The 18,140-nt window shown below is 39.3% G+C and overlaps 1 protein-coding gene across 1 annotated transcript in view; it reads left to right on the top strand.

Moving 5' to 3' along the window:
* Nucleotides 1-231: 231 nt before the first annotated feature.
* Nucleotides 232-18,140, top strand: part of MIOS (meiosis regulator for oocyte development) — a 111,762-nt gene continuing 93,853 nt past the window's right edge. Inside the window, exon 1 of the mRNA XM_032643471.1 lies at nt 232-248. The gene's annotated coding sequence lies outside the window, so the exon portion shown is untranslated. The remainder of the gene's footprint in view (nt 249-18,140) is intronic.

Consider the following 18,140-nt stretch of genomic DNA (forward strand, 5'->3'; position numbering starts at 1 on the left):
TAGATACAGCGTTATTGGAACACAGCCAAGTTCATTTATTAATACATTGTTTAGGGCTGCTTTCATGCTGCAGCAGCAGAAGTTAAGTAGTTGCAACAGATATCGTATGGCTCACAAAGCCTAAAATATTTACTGTCTGGTCCTTTACAGAAAAAGTTTGCCAAGCCCTGGTCTAGAGGAACCTGAGCTCCAAGAATTACATATGGGAGGCAGTGGAAACGTTTAAATTCTCAATTGCCAGGTAAAAGGTAGGTCTTGCATAACATTTTGCTCCTTCTGGTAACATGGTAACTCCAATTCCCTCCACCCACCCACATTTCCTTTCTTATGTTAATGGAAGTACTACGACAAATTGTTTTATTAGACTGTTTCTTCTGTACGTTTCACAAAACAAAGCTGTGGGTAAAGCTTGGTATAGCCACGTTCCATAACTTAATTTCTGGGCATAAAGATGCTATTTATCACTGTGACTTTAATGACTACAAACTACTTTAAGAGATTTCTCTAATTTCATATGCGGTAATTATATGAAGAAGCAGCCTTTCAGTTACTTATTTGTATTTGCAAATGTCACTATAGCTTTATGTTAAGGGGAAGTTTATGTATTACTTCGTTTAATAGGGTGAAGATGGTCAGGAGAAGATACTTGACCTGGGATAATTGGCTAGGACAAAGTTTTGTAAGTTTGTCATTCATGACCATGCAATACAAAGCATTTTCCCTCAGTGTAGAAGGTGGTGTTGTTACCTTTGGTCCTGGAGGTCCTTCTCCTGGTAAGCCCCTCTCTCCTGGTGCTCCCTCAGGCCCACGGGGACCCTGGTTAGGATACGAGGGGGTGAGGAACAAGAGAAAAGAGAGAGAGAGAGAAAGAGAGAGAATGGGGAGGAGGGGGAAGAGAGGAGACGGGAAGAAAGAAAATGGTCATATTTCAGTTCACATGGGCATAGTCCTGTTCGTGTGATTAGTGAGAATCCTTCTAGTAAACTCCATACCGATCAGTAGAATCATAGAGTTGTGAAGAATAATATTCTCATTGTATTAAATACTTGTTCCATTTGATTGGCGTAAGATGTTCTGTTCCGGTGTTCTCAATTGGAGGAAAATGGAAATTAAGTGATGCTTCAGAATAAGGATGAGGAAATCAATCCTATGAGGAAAGGCTAAAAATCTAGGACTGTGTGGCCTGGAGAAGGATGTGAAGTGATTAATCATTCAATTAGGTTATCAGGGGAGCCCTGTGAAGAAATCACTACACAGCTGTTTTAAAGCACTGAATTCTATTCATATGTTGTTTTAATTTCCATCCTGATAAATTTAGATTCAAACGTGAATTCTTTCAGGAACTGGTTGAATCCACTGGAGGTTTATGTGCAAGTAGGAATCATGATAGAATCATTAAGGAGGAACAGGATTTCCCATCTCAGTGTTTAAAAGTAAGAAGCCCATGTGGCTTGTTCCTCAAAAAGGCACTCAGATAGGTGAGGAATTCTCACATAAGGAAAGAAAAACAATACAGTCCCAGGCTTTGAAATGGACTGACAGGAAACATACTCATTGAAAAATAACAGCAAAAGAGTCACTTAAACCTGGAATTTTAAAAGGTTATAAAGTTTTCCCCTCTTTCTTCTTGGCCAGAAGGCAAAAAAAAAAAAAAAAAAAAAAAAAAAATGTAGAAAAGGGACTAACAACAAGAATTGTAGAAACATGAACTGGAGCTTTTCCTCTAATGGACCTAGAAAGATAATTAAGGCTTTCTTGCCACGGCAGTAAATCTTTGATGGAACAAGGTCTACTGAGTTGCCCAGAGTCCCAAAGCCAGCCAGCTGCAGACACACTGAGTGATCTTGGGACTCAGTATATAGTAATCCAGGGTAATTTAAGAGATACTTTCTACTCAAGCCTGGTAGCAGAGCTAGGATATAGCATTATGCTCATCAGTGACTGATCACAGCTACAGATTTGTGAGAGAGAAAGCTAACTGTATCCCATATTTAATTTTTTTTGCCTTTCCCTAATACTGTATATTTAAAAGAGTCTTCTTTAGTATTTGAGCATAGCCAATTTAGTAAAGACTTTAATTGAAGGAAAAAGCTAGCATTTAATTCAATTTAAATTGCTATGCTTGTGGGAAAACTAGCTTTTAACCATCCAAGACCTTAATCAAAGCTCTAATATCCATGACAGCTTACTCTAATGTTAGAGCAATTAACGAGGGGGAAAGTAAACATAAGCGTGAAAACTAGATTGCAAACTAAACAGACAAGGCCTAGCTACTATCACACACGATACCAAAAATATTAACAAATTATTCTTCTTCCCCACCGATATGACAAGTGAAAATAACTCAATTTACATTGAGTGCAAAGGAATCTTTTTCCAGTTCATTCAATTTTTTTTCCCCATTCGTTCAACAAATGTTTACCAAAAGCCTGGTAGGTGCGAGTCACTGTGCTAGGGTCTGAAAACAGTAGGCAGCCCTGCTCCCTGTCTCATAAAGTTTACAGTCTTGCATAATAACCAAAAGCAGATTTGGGTGTCATTTGCACTGAGGTTCAAGCCCCCGCTCTGCTACATATTAGCAATGTGATCTTAAGCAAATAATTCAATCTCTCTAAAGTTCAGCATTGTCGTCAGAATGGTGGTAACAATAGTACCTACCTCAACCACACGTATTAATACAAAGATTAGCTCAGAGAAATTTAAAGCTTTTACATATTAAGCACTCAATAAATATCTGCTATCACTAACAAAATTATTTCCCTTGAATCCTGCAATTACTCAGAATGTCCTTTTATAAAGTTTTTACAAATTAGATAGTCTCAGAGTGAACGGCTTTACGTTAAGCAATATGGAGAGAGGCATGCTGCACAGAGTAAGCACAGACCCTTCCTTCGTCTCTGCATTTCTAGAATACATTGGCCAAGGTGAAAATGAAAATAAAGAAGCCTTTTAGGAGTCATGTGTTCCAGGCTGCTGAGAACAGAGTTAATGCTTGTGAACAATCACTTAGGGGCATTAAAAAAAAGAGTGTAATTACTGGAAACTGTCAGAGTAATATTCTACACCATCAGTATATTCTCAAGTTTTCCAGTTAAACAGTCAAGATGAAAGATGACTGCCAACCAGAGAAGAGAAAGAGAAAGTGCTTGGGTTAGATGAACTATACTGTTAATTTATTAAGACAGTACCAACAGATTTTTTTTTTTCAGATTATTTTTTAAAAGACAAAAATGCTCTGTAAAAAATAGTGTCCTTTTCAAAGGCCATGAGAACTAATTATAGCCATGACATTCTTATTTGGCTTCTAATGAATACTTCTAATTTAAAAATATCTAGTGGAAGGAACTAATTATCAGCTAACAGAGTCTGGTCAGAAATACTTTATATGAGACATTAACAAGATAAAATATGACTGTCCATTATCTGATTATCTTCCTTAATAATCTCAGTAGTGTGGGTAATCAATAAAAGTGGTTTCAATATACGTTGCAAGCATATGCTACATATAAATATGCTCAATAATAATATAAATTATCCTTAATATTAAAACAGTGAAATCTACTTTACTTTTAACTTCAAAATAATTATAGTTTTGTTTCGGGGGTATTTTTCACAGATAGTGCTCTGAGTATCCTTGCACAAAAAACAAACAGATCACCCTGAGAATCTGAATCAACTTATTATTCATGAATCAGTCATCTGTCAGACCAACACAAAACTTGTGGTAATCATATAATTAAAGAAGGTAGCTGACAGTTCAAAGTTAGGTCATGGAGCTGGAATATTAATTCAGTCGATCAGATCTATTTATCACTGTTACATAAAAAGAGTAGTTAGTGCTAAACCTGAAACCACTTGAAATGATTCAGGCAAAGAAACAAAGGTTCTTTCAGCAGAACCTTTGTCAGTCCTAAGGTAAGTCTTTATGTTACTTTGAAATAATTAAAAAGCTCTCGTTGTTGATTTTTTATTATGACATTTTGGGAGAATATTTTCATGTATTACTTGAGATCCTTCCCATCTTTGTTATGATTTTAGTTCCCAATTAAATCAGAGACTTCACAGTGTCACTCTAATTTGTGTAATTGTGATTGGATAGCAAGAAAACAAACAAGAATTTCATGTTCTGGCAATATCATGAAAACTCTCCAGCTACAAACAGAAAGGCAAATAATATACATTTTTCTTTAAAATGAAGGCCCCAAAAATCAATAAATAAGGGAAATCACAGGGTTCCAAAACAAAAAGAGCGCTGAACACTAGAGGTAAGCATGTAAGCTGACACTGTAACTGTTCTGGGTAAAAAGTGTGGTTGGGGCTTCCCTGGTGGCGCAGTGGTTGAGAGTCCGCCTGCCGATGCAGGGGACACGGGTTCGTGTCCCGGTCCAGGAGGATCCCACATGCCGCACAGCGGCTGGGCCCGTGAGCCATGGCCGCTGAGCCTGCGCGTCCGGAGCCTGTGCTCCACAACGGGAGAGGCCACAACAGTGAGAGGCCCACGCACCGCAAAAAAAAAAAAAAAAGTGTGGTTGTATGGTAGGACAAAGTCTTGTAGTCTAAGAGGGAGAACCAGGAACAAAGACTTTGGCTCACTCGATGGAAAACAAGGAGAAAATTAGAACTAAGATCCCCCCCATAAAGCTAGGGCCTTCAAAGTTATATATCTTCAATGAAAGGAAAGGGCAGGGTAGAAAAAAGCCATCCTATAAACACAGTGTTACGAATGACAAGAATCTTGTCTACCTTCACTTGGGCTCTAAATGGGCCCAAAAACTCCTAACCTGGTCCTGTGCTATGTATGGGTTTGTAGTTTCAAGTGACACCATGTTGGTGGTCTGGGGACACCTTAATCAAGACAATAGCATCAACGATGTGCCTGGAGTACATAAGATGCAAATGCACACTTCTCTCAAGCATGCTCCACACAGAACACTTGGGTTTTCACAATTAAACCTGGCTGACAATGAGTTCAGATGTGATAGTACAAAACATACAAGAAAATAATTCTCAGTGAGTAAAAGTGAGCCAATATAATGTAAACTTCCCCAAGGTTGCCAAATAATAGGATAAAATAATAGAGACCAAAAAAGGAAGTATACTTTTTAATGGTCTTAAGAAAAGCATAGAAATATAAGAAGCAAAGAGGACAGTATAGCAAAAACATATTAGTAAAAAAAAAAAAAAAAAAAGGCAGATTTTAAAAATTAGCTTTAACAATTTCAAAAAATACTCATTAAGTTAAAAATATAAGGTATGATTTCAGGACATCTTATAACCAGAAAAAGATAAATTTGTGAATTATGAGTTAGATTTGAGGAAATCACCTTAAAATGCAACTAAGCATCTAACAGAATTTCTGAATAAATGAAGAATGGAAAAATAAAATATCTGAAGAGATAACAACTAAGAACTTTCAAAATTGTTGAATTCTCAGATTCATGAAACCCATGAATTTGAAGCACACAAATATATCCATATTTATATACATCACAGTAGATCTATGGAGACATACTGTCAGTAAGTCCTTCAGTGGTGGACAGTAATGGCAAATCCTTACTTGATTAATTGCCTGCCCCCCCTCCCCACCAATTATGGCCATCATCATGACCCTCTCCATTATGAAAGAGTTCCAGCTAGTCAACATATTGATACTACCAGTGTGACTGGCCCTTTCCAGAGAAAGATGACATCAGGCTTGCATGTACCTTTTGCAGGTTGGTCACTCAGCAATGGTAGTATCCATATTAGGTTTGTTAAAAGGAAGTTTATGTTGACCCTGTGTATAACCTCCATCCCAGCCACTCAGTAAAACTGAGTGGATGGGGCTTCCCTGGTGGTGCAGTGGTTGAGAGTCCGCCTGCCAATGCAGGGGACACGGGTTTGTGCCCCGGTCCGGTAGGATCCCACATGCCGCAGAGCGGCTAGGCCCATGAGCCATGGCCACTGAGCCTGCACGTCTGGAACCTGTGCTCCGCAACGGGAGAGGCCCCGACAGTGAGAGGCCCGCGTACCGCAAAAAAAAAAAAAAAACAAAAAACTGAGTGGTTGGTAGTAGAGCTGGGAAAATAGATTGATTGACACCCTGTCTACTTGTTTATTTAGAGCCTTCTTTAAAATGGATGTGGTTTGGTGAGCATTCACCTAAGACACAAATATCTTCATACTCTGTGTTCATGAAGAGAACAGGAGTCTGTTTCTAGCTAGGCTAGCAAAACATGCTCAGTTTTGTTCTTCCTTTGTCTGTTCATATGGGGCTATAGGTGTGGCTTGTGGGAAAAGTAGCAATGGAGTAGATGCCATAGGAGTCTAAGCCAATTACTCATGAAACTATTTGTATCTTCAAGAATAATGATGAACTCCTACGACACATAGCCTAGATGGCTTGTATAACACCCAGTTCATGATGAATAATTCAACATGGACTTCCTTGGTGGCACAGTGGTTAAGAATCCGCCTGTCAATGCAGGGGACACGGGTTCGATCCTTGGTCCCAGAAGATCCCACATGCCACGGAGCAACTAAGCCCGTGCGCCACAACTACTGAAGCCCGCGAGCTCTAGGGCCTGTGTGCCACAACTACTGAGCCCACATGCTGCAACTACTGAAGCCCATGTGCCTAGAGCCTATGCTTCGCAAGAAGAGAAGCCACTGCAATGAGAAGCCCGCGCACCACAACGAAGAGTAGCCCCAGCTCGCCACAACTGCAGAAAGCCAGCATGCAGCAACAAAGACCTAACGCAGCCAAAAAAAAAAAATTCGACATGTATGGTCGTGTATTGTCCCATGATTAGCCATGCAGTCTCTCCTAGGATCCAGCAGCAAGGCAGAGCTGTTTATTAAGTTTATTAAGTTAAAAGTAGGCATGTAGAAGAAAAAGAAGAGATCGTATGCTTGCTTCAGAAATCTCAGGTTCTTTTGGACAGTTCATAAAGGCTTTGCAGTGAGACATGAAGCTCACTTTTATTCCCACTTATTCAGACCATTATGGAAAGATTTTTTCATTTCTGTCTAAAACTTCCCAAATTCTCTGCTGTACTCCCTCTATACATGGTAGCCTATCTGGGCCTGTATATTTCTAGCTGATGTCATTTCGGTTTTCTAGGTTTCCAGCCTCTCCAGTGTAGAACCAGCAGTGCCTGCAGGGAGCTCATAATCTTCTTTCTCAGTGGTTTAGTTTTTTTTTTTGGTTTTTTTTGCGGTACGCGGGCCTCTCACTGCTGTGGCCTCTCCCGTTGCGGAGCACAGGCTCCGGACGCGCAGGCTCAGCAGCCATGGCTCACGGGCCCAGCCGCTCCGCGGCATGTGGGATCTTCCCGGACCAGGGCACGAACCCGTGTCCCCTGCATCGGCAGGTGGACTCTCAATCAGTGGTTTAGTTTTAAAAGACCTATCTAGTTAGTGGAAACACAGTAGATAATTAGACCAGTGTATTTTTCCTTTATATGATGTTCTCTTTTTTGAATTAGTGTATCAAGACATTGGTGAAAAGACTAGCCCTCAGATAGTATGGTACCATTTCATTCTCAGAGTACAGCAAGGAAGCACATGTTTCTGTTAATATTATATGTGAGGAACTATGCAATGCAAAGCCCAGTTGGGTGACCAACTATTCACAGTCATTTGTTTTTATTTGTACCCCAGCAAGTCAGCTACTGTTCTTTCCTGGGAGAATAATGATTACTTGAAAAGTTAAAAAGCTTCTTATTCCAGAACAGTCATGTTTTATTCATTTCCTCTCCAGCTCTCTTTTGACAGAATTGTTTTTTCTTTTCCAACAATAGTAAATATCAAAGCTACATAAGGTAGAAGCTGCAAATAACACAGGTATTACCTGTCTACCATGATCAATTCTAGCTTTAGAGTATACTCATGGGTTAGGTAATGAGCAAGGTCCTTATTCTCAGTGATTTTCTCATGGTTACAGGAAAGTCAATTACAAAGTATAGACGTTAGGTATGAATCTAGCTCTCCTATCTCCTAGGAAATTTTGACATATGAGAACTCCTTTCTTCTAGGACAAACTGATTAATCTCACAAAAGATTACAGTAAGAGAGAGCCTGTTGTACATATCCTATAAATATAAACAGATAGATAGATATCGCTATTTCAAGTGTTATGAAAAATAACACTTGGATCTGGTCTTTATATATTTATCATCTTTTGTTGTTTAAATAGATAAAGATGGCTTAGTTTAACCATTTATTCTAACCCAAAAGAGCACATAAGAACTATATTTGTCCTTTTAATTCCACCTAGAATTTCTTGCTACTCACTGTCTGGCCCAGCTCACCAACACCAATTGGTCCTGGAGGCCCAGTTCTTCCTTCCTGGCCTCTTTCCCCTAGGAGGAAGAAATAATTGAATGAAAGTTTGCTTTTTTAAATGAAGAATACACATAGCACAAAATACTCTGGAGATTTCAACAAAGATAAATAGCAAAATTGTCAAACTTTTCAAACTCTTAAAGATTAAAAAAAAATCTAGAGGAGGAAAAATGCCTTGAATTTAAGTGAACAAATTACCCCCAAACGTTCCTCATTCCTTCTTGTCTAAATGCAATTTCAGCTTTCAGAAACGATTACGTAGCAATTGACAGGTCAGACCGTGTACGACTCTTTTTGGTTACTGAAATGACCAAGTTAACAACGCCCGTGCTGTTCTCTGCCCCCTCGCCACCATCCGGGGATGCGTCCCCCGCCACCCTGCCCTGTTCCATTTCACCTCGCCTTTCTGTTCTGTTTCACATTTCTTCTCCTTCAGAACCCTTCTCCAGTAACTCTGCCAGTATAAACTCCACCTTCCCTGGAATCTCAATGTGATTATTGTCTAAATGCATTCCATGGTGACACCTGACTACATTCGAAGTGCATTGTTTTGTATTGCTCTCTGGTTTAGCCCCGCGTCGAAGTCTTATTGTCCCAATGACATAGAAAAGCCATTTAAAACAAGCACTTCTGCTCTAGTACATCCTGCACGATGTAGAGCACCCAAGGTTGTTGGGTGTTCTAGTCCTTTCTAGTTCCCTACAAACCTCTCCGTCAACATTTACTTATTCAATGTCATGGTTCTTCTGGTTTCTGCCCCTCTGTGCTTATTTGATGTGAGCGGGTGATAGTTGACATGTTAAGGTGTTTCACTTCCCAGTAACATTTTTGCGTGCCAACATTTAAAATCCATGAAAACTCAACAGAACTAGATGTATGTTGGCAAGAGGGTGGGTATTTGGAGACAAGCAAAATTTTCATTCCAACCAAATCAAAAAATACATAGAGTATTCTTGTGGTAACTGCCCCTAACCAGGGCATTGCAGTGTCCAAGCATCCAGCCTGTAATTAACTCATACAGACAGCTTCCTTGTATCCATGAGGGTAACACTGAGCAGAGTTCAAATCACAGCTCCCCCAGCCCTACAATAAATTCAGTAGTCATCAATGGCCCGAGAGACCAGTATCTTTACCTTAATACCTGGCTGTCCAATACCAGGGGCTCCTGGAGGACCAGGGGGACCAGGTTCACCCTAGAGGAAGAAACAGTGATATGTTAGGTCAACTCCATAGTATTTGTTGAGCAGCTCTTAGACATATAGTGATGTGATAGGGGCTTTGAGGGCATCAACAAAACCTAGCACACAGTCTCCACCCTCAAGTGTTTACCATCCAGTAGGACAGACAGCACAGACCCAGGGTGGACTTAGCCATGACCCAGTATCTAGGGTTCATGAAAATGTCTCCATTTTAATTTTTAAAATCAGAATAAAAAATAAACATAATAATAGTGTATATAATAATGAGTACAGTCTGGACTACATTTTTCTTTATACCAACTCAGTTGTAAAATATAATTTTAAACATTTTTATGGAGGAAAGTACCTAGAAAGGCAAAAGTTTTTAGGATCCATGAAAGTCATAACGTGGCCCTCACTCATTTGTTCAATACATCTTTATTAAGTGCTTCTGGCAGACACAGTTGTTTTCTACCCAGTGATCATCCTCTGCCTTCTTTCTTCCCTGCTGTTAGAACTCTGACCTGTTCAGGTCGGTGGGCAACTATTCTTCGCCCTCAGATATGTAGGATGAATGATAATCCGTCTAAAACAAGGGTAGAATCTTTCCCTTTGCCACTGATTAATCTAGGTTAGTCCTTCGACTCAGTTTTGATAAATGAGATGTGGGGACCTTACTGGATGCAAAGAGAAACTTTTGCCTCTGCTTCTTTGTTCCTACTTGGAGATGTGACAGCTATCTTGTAACCATGAGGCAACAGTCTCTCAGATGAATGCCAGCAGTTGAAGAGGATGATGCAGAAAAAACTTCAAAGAGCCTGGCTCCTAGACAGCCTCACTGAGCTCCTGATCCAGTCCTAGACTACCTACCTTCAAACATTCTGTTTACTCAACAAGAAGCGTTCTTATGATTTAAGCCACTATTAGTCGAGATGTTTGTTACTAGAAACCAGAAGCATTTTCAGTTAATATAGTCTATGATGTGGCAGGCCCATCATAGAATTCAGGCATTATAGAACTGAGACCATGGCACTCAAACTCCTGCATTTCACAGGTGAGGAACCTGAGTCCCAGAGGGGTTACCTGGCCTGCACAAACTCACACCTCAGTATCACCCACAGGGATATGGGTCTTTAGGTCTCTCAAGCTTCTGGGCCTTTGGCATGTTGATAGAGGAAAGGAGAGTGGCTATTGATTACCATTTCTTTTTTTATAATGCTAATTTTTTCTGTTTATCAAAATAATGTATCTTCACTGTAGAAAATTTGCCATATATTGAAAAGCATACAAAGAAAATTTTACATTATCTATCTGTAACAACTGTTAATTTTTGGTGTGTTTCCTTCGGTTTTTTTATTGTTATTTTTTTAGAATTCTATTGAAGTATAGCTGATTGACAATGTTGTGTTAATTTCTGCTGTACCGCAAAGTGACTCAGTTACACATATATATATTCTTTTTCATTATGGTTTATCACAGGATAGTATATAGTGAATATAGTTCCATGTGCTATACAGTAGGACTTTCTTGTTTATCCATTCTGTGTATAATAGTTTATAATAGTTTGCATCAGCTAACTCCAAACTCCCAATCCATCCCTCTGCCACCCCCCTCCCCCTTGGCAACCACAAGTCTGTTCTGTATGTCTTTGAGTCTGTACCTGTTTCATAGATATGTTCATTTGTGTCATGTTTTAGATTCCACATATAAGTGATATCATATGGTATTTTTCTTTCTCTTTACATACATGCGTGTACCTCTAATTTATGTTAAGAAAAATTTCAAAGTATGCTTGTGTTGGAGTTAATGAATACTTGCTATTTAAAATTTCACTAAATTTACAGACTTTTCTCTTCTCTTCATCCTTTCATAAGCCAACAGACAGGAAGTGGAGGCAAACCTTCTCCCAGGTTGAGGGGAACAAAGGAATTTTTACTAAGCTAAAGCCTCAATTCTCCCCAGAGGTTTGTGATTTCGGAGGGGACCCTTAGTAACTAGAGCAATGTTCTATTCATATGGTAGAGGCATTACTTGAAAGAAGTCTGTTGACTTTAGCCAAACGCAAAGGGGAACAGAAGAGAAAGGAGAAGGGTCATAGTTAAATCACCTCCCTAAAAGATATGTGGAGGCTCAGGATGAATCAAACAAAGAAAACCTGTCTCAAAATCAGTTGATTGTAAGAGTTCATGATGCTTTGACATTTCAGTGGATTGAATTGAACAGTACCTTCTGTTTATCCTTTTGAGTACAAGTCAATCTGGCAGATAAATCAACCTGAATTTTTCCCTTTAAAATTCAAGGTTCTAGTTATCTTTTAATATAGGTTAAATTTTCTGGAGCAGCCAAGTAATTGCCATTCTTATCTTTTACATGTTCTTGGCCATGGAATTTGTCTCTGTGTAATATCAGACAAATATTCTCTCTTTGGGGAGAATATAAAATTTCTCCCCAAATTTGAAGTTGTTTTCTTAATCTCAAGTTTAAGTGCTAGAGAATATTCAGTTTCCTAAAGATTCCAAATTTTAACTTCAAAGAATCTTTCCTTATAACTTTTTGTGCTCTCCATTCAAGCTGGAATCTCCTTGTCCGTTACACAGCATAAGGGTGAATGTTTCCATCACTTAGCAAAGGAACACCAAGTACTTGCTATGTGGATGGTAATAAATACAGAGAAGTTTAAAACAAAGGCCCTAAACTCAAAGGGCTAGTTTGAGAGGTAAAACACACCATTAAAATAATGATAATGATAATAATAATAATAATGGTATAAGGCTCTAAGTTCCCTATCTTCATTCCCTAGTTTGGTTCTGTAATGGATCAGAAGGCTTTTATATATCTTACGTATTTGGAGGAGAATTTGAGTGTTTTATAGTGGAAGCTCTGCCCTACTGTATACTTGTCCCTATGTTTGATCTAAAACAAACAAGAGCACAGGTTGGTGAGAAAGTTTCCCAACTCTGGACAAGGCACTGGTTCTGCTGTTAACTTGCCGAGAGGATAAAGAACTGTATTACCCTTGAGCGCATGAGCTCCCTTTAGCCTTGGTCCCCTACCAACAGCAACTGAGAGACTTCCTAATATTGCTTTTTCAGGGGAATTACAGGGATCTGAGGTTATAGAGGGGCCACTTTCCCTTACCTGAACACAGCCCCATAGCAACGTATCTTCACACTTTACCTGCTTAAATTTATTTCCCAGGAGGCTTGCATCTCAACCTAGGACCTGCAGAACAGTATTGGTCCACAATTAATGTCTATCCCTGTCACACTTCCCCTTTCCCTTTCCTACAGAGATTCCTGAGATGGTAAAGAAAGTGGTCCTGATTATAAAATACCATAGCTGGATAAGACAGAACAGGAAAAAAAGAGTCAGCACTCTATTCCAAATGATTTCCTGGAATTCACCAAGGGAGCATAGCCTTGAAAGACGCCAGGCTTGATTCCTTTTTTGCTATTATTCCTGCCCTAATCCTCACCAACAAACACACCCACAGATTGAATACCCTCAGTACTACTTATTATTTCTCTACTCCACTTTCTTCAAACATCAGGGGGATATACAAAGAGGACTGGGTTAAAGTCGATAGCGCCAGAGAAGTCTGTGTCTCATGACCTTTGGATGAGTGTGAATGAAAGTGAACATGAGTTGTAAGCATGTGAGGGGCATCGAGGAGGTTAGGTAAACCACTTTGATCCTTCTCAGAGATTAAGGATGCCTATGCTATGGACCTCAAGATGGGAGAAAGCCAATGTTTAATAAAACCTACTGTTTTCAAGCACTGCCCTGACACTTTATATAGATTATTGCATTTAATCTTCTAACAGTCTTAGGAAATTGGTGTTTTTTCCTATTGTATGATATAGGAATATAATCTCCATTTTAAAATTCATTTTTCAGTATGCATGGTATCACAGGAAAAAAAACCATGGCTTTTTCATTCAGTCAGTGTAGTTGAATTCTGGTTCTATAATTTACTAACAGTTTGAGCTTTTGCAAGATCCCCATATGCAAAATGAGGATCATTTTATCTACCTTGCAGCATTGTTGAGAGGATATGAAATATTGGTTTAAAACATCTAAGTCATAACCAGTCACATGGTAGCTGTATAATATGTGTAGAGCAATTGTTATTCACCAGACTTTCATTGAGCACCAACCTGGTACCCAGTACCCCCTAACATAATTATAGACATAAATCAGGTTGCACCTGCACTTTGCAGACACTTAGAATCTGGCTGGAGAGACAAACGAATATAAAACAAAATATAAGCATGTGAATTAGCTATAAAAAAGGTATTAACAGAGCATGTAAGACTCTGAGGCAGAAATGTTTAATTCTACCTTAAGGAATTGGGAAAGTTTTATATAGTAGTGGAGGTATTTGCTCTGAACAAAAATGTATGAATCGTATTTAATCTAGCAGGAAAGAAGGGGGATGAAAGTTCTGGAAAAGGAGAGAGTATGAGGCATAAAATGATGTGAAATGTTCTGGGGACAGTAAGCAGCTCTGTGGGGCAAGCGGACAGCAATGAGGTGACGACAGCATCGCTGTCTGGAGCGGCACTGTCCACTGGAAGTATAGAGTGAGCCACATTTGTCATTTTAAATTTTCTAGTAGCCACACTAAGGAAGTAACAACAGATTTTACTTAACCCAGTGTACCCCAAATATTATCATTGCAACATATAAGCAATATAAAACTCTTATTAATGATTTTATTTTTCATTATTTGTCATGTTATGCCTTTGAAATCCTACGTGTATTTAACACTTATAGCCCATTTCAACTCCGACTAGCCACGTTCAGGTGCTCAATAGCCACGTATGACTACTCTGTTGGACAGTGCAGCTTTAGAGTGATTAAAGAGGCTGGAGGCTCGGGGCAGAACCGTGGAGAGTACCAACATTTAAGTTGGGTGGGAGTGAAAGAACACAGAGGTGTCTTGTGGGGATTTGGGGAAGACAGTGGCCCAGAAAGAAAAAGGGGGGCAGGAAGAGCTGACAAAGGCAGTATAAAAGGAGTCAGGAAAAAGAGAATTTCAAAAGTAACTCATCCTTTCCAAAGACAGAGTCATATTCTTTTACTCACAGACCTGATCATCTTCCAGCATTCTCTATTTCAGGGAAGGGCATCAAGATCCCTCCACATGTCAAGCCAGAACTTAGGAGTCATTCTTAACGTATCTCACTCCCTTATCCATCAGATGCAATGCGTCACCAACACCTAACAATATGCTCATAAATCTCAAATCCATCCACCTCCGTGTCCTCTACCATGCCTCTACAGTCTACCCCAAATTAATATCATCTCTTGCTCAGACGACAGCAAAGTCCTTAATACTCTACATGCATCCACTCTAGCACATGCTAATTTATTCCCCCACCCGTCCACTGCTGCCAGAGCAATCTTCTAATTTTAATCTGAGTAAAACCCTTCAAGTCCTTTCCCTTTGCTCTTAGGGTAAAGACAGAACTCCTTCCAAGGCTTGTGAACCCCTGCATGGTGTGGTCCTGTGGCCTTTTCAAAACTATTTGTTATTAGTTGCCTCTTCTCTAGCCACCCTAGCACCATTGCCCTTTGTTCAGTTCCTTGTACTTGCCATGTTCCCTCCTGCCACAGGATCTTTGCATGTGCTGTTGTCTCTATCTGGGAAGTGGTTACCTCTCTCTTTTCCTAGTTAATCTTTATTCATCCCTCGGATCTTATTTTAAACAGCATGGCTTCAGGGAAGGCCTCTCTGGTCAGGTAAAATCCCTATTCTAGAGGCACTGATAACATCATTTTCCTCTTTTTCTGAGCATTCATTACAGTTGCAACTTTGCATTTCTGCATGTGTTAATATGTCTCCCCATAGACTGTGGGAGGATGTCATGTCATTTTGCTCAGCTCTCCATTCTCAATGTTTAGCTAATTGACATTATCTACTCAACCATCCAGGCCTCAAACATTTACTGAACAGTGACTAAGGAGCAGATATTGTGCCAGCTGCTAGAGGTGAACAAAACAGGAAACCTAGTCTAGGCAGGGGGAACTGGGGGTTTGGAATTGCTCCTCTGGCATTCCCACTGGTTTACTTACGTTTTTAACTAAGAGCGACTGTGCATACATTACATAGTGATGTAAAGTACTTATCGCACAGTTTTTGCTGCAAACTTATCCAGATATAGTTAATCTTTTCTTTTTTTTCCAGTTGAAGGCCAATAGATGGCCTAAGGTTACACTGTATGGAAAGTTCAGCTAGAGAAACCCAACACTTCTTATTCCTGGCTATAACCAAAGTCAACATCTTTCCTTTCCCTAAAATAATAAATAATGAATGGTTGTCCAAGGCTCTGAATTTTTTGAGGACAGAACTTTACCTTTTCTTGAATAATACAATTATAAATAATTTAGTCATACCTTGGGCTCTTAACATTAGATAGATGTTTTAGCAACTTCTTTTTATCGTTTCCCAGATATGTATAGCACCAACTGTAATACTTTAAGTCTTGTGACAAATATTCTCATACTTTTCCGTGGAAGAAAATGATGAATGAGCATTTTGTAGGTGCAAAATGGTTCAAGTATGGACAAAATACATTCTTAGCTGAAACTCAATGAAGTGATTACTGTATACGAAGGCTTGGGAGAAAAGTCAAGAGAAGCCCTTTTTTTTTTGGAAAGAAGGAAAAGCAGGAGGGGTGGGGAGGCATGAAACTAACATTTATCAAATTCTTATTAAATCAAGCTCTATTTTTAGTTCCTAATTTCTCTTATTTCAGAGAAGTGTTATGTAATAAGAGGCATATTTTTAGAAAACATATCCGGCTAGCTTTGTTTTACATTAATGAAAAGAGGGTTGTCAAAATACTTAACTGCTTAATTATTGCTGTTACATATGGCACTTACTATGTAACAGGTGTTATTCTAAGTGCTTTTCATGTATTAACTCATGTAATCCTCAGAGCAACTCTATTTTTAACCCATTACATTAATGAGAAAACAGAGGTATGGGGAGGAAAAGTGAGTTTCCCAAATCACAGAACTAATACAATGTAGGGCTGGGTTTGAACCCCAGCAGTATGGCTTTAGAGCCAGTGCTCTAACCACCATGCAAAACTGCCTCTTGGGACTTTTCCGTTCTTAAAATATTTCAAAAATCATTTGATTGCAGACTAAATTTATATCTTTGTTACAGCATGAAAAACACAAAAATCAGATAGTTACAATCTACCCATAGTTGAAGAACCATCATATGAAGACAAAGAATCTCTAAAATAAAAATGAGCCACATGAAAGGATATACTATTACAAGCCAACTTATATGCCCTTTCAGGCACATAAAGTCTACCTGGATCAGTGTTGTCACTGAATTAGTGGTAAAGTTAACATAAATAATAATTGGCAATACTGTAATCACACAATGTAACTCTACATATAAAGCAGTTATTAAGCAACTGCACTGTTGCAACCATCATTATTTAAAATCTCCAACTGCAGTCTTTTTTAATAACATCTACTTGGGTAAGAGAAAAGATCACTGTTCACATATTCTACCTACTTATGCTTTTCAAAGAAGGAAAAACTCCATAATAACAAAGAATTGCTGGAGAATGTGATGAAAATTGTACCAGATTTTAGTAACTCAACTCCTTTTCTTGATTGCTATTAGGTTAAAGCGAATGAAATTGACAATATACAGCTAGGTTTGACTCACAAAAAGGATGATTCATATGTTTCAATCTAATAGGAAAGTCATATTTCATTATATATAATAAAACCTAAGGAGGGCTTCGCTGGTGGTGCAGTGGTTGGGAGTCCGCCTGCCGATGCAGGAGACGCGGGTTCGTGCCCCGGTCCGTGAAGATCCCACATGCCGCGGAGCGGCTGGGCCCGTGAGCTATGGCTGCTGAGCCTGCGCGTCCGGAGCCTGTGCTTCGCAACGGGAGAGGCCACAACAGTGAGAGGCCCGCGTACCGAAACAAAAAAAAAAAACCTAAGGAATTGTGTGTCATTTTCCTTAAAAGGAAGGACTGTTCCACGGCCCATCAGGAGAGCTTTTAAGAATCTAGGCTCTGGTGGACACTCTTAGGACTCCTCTAGCACAGAATGAGTGGCTGGAAACTCTTCAGGGTGAACCCTCTCCATAAATCCGAGAGGGGCACCAATTTACGAGAGAAGAGAGATCCTAACAGCGTGATATGTTTCCTAAAAACCTACTCTTGGAGACGGGGGGCAGAGGAAAGTGAGCAGAGTTATTGTTGAAAGAGTACAAAGTTTACGTTAGAATGATGGAAAAGTTGTGAGCACAGATAGTGATGACGGATACACAATATTGTGAGTGTGTTTAATACCACTGAATTGTATGCTTAAAATGATAAATACTATGTATATTTTACCACAATTTAAAAAAAACCTTCCTCTTAGAATAAACTTCATTTTCCCTGCTGCACTGTTGCGGCTGCAACTTACTTGAATTAATTAAGAGCACTGATATAAGTATTAAAGAAAAGAATTCTGACAACGCTCTGAAGACATGCGGTAACTCATTGTGTTCCACATTAGTGCCCCACTTGACTGGGCCTGTGGATTAGACTCAGCACCTTTGTGGGAAATGTTGGCAGCATTTTGGGTGCCTTGATCCATCGGAGTTTTCGT

The sequence above is a fragment of the Phocoena sinus genome, chromosome 9, assembly GCF_008692025.1.
Source record: "Phocoena sinus isolate mPhoSin1 chromosome 9, mPhoSin1.pri, whole genome shotgun sequence".
Taxonomy (NCBI): Eukaryota; Metazoa; Chordata; class Mammalia; order Artiodactyla; family Phocoenidae; genus Phocoena; species Phocoena sinus.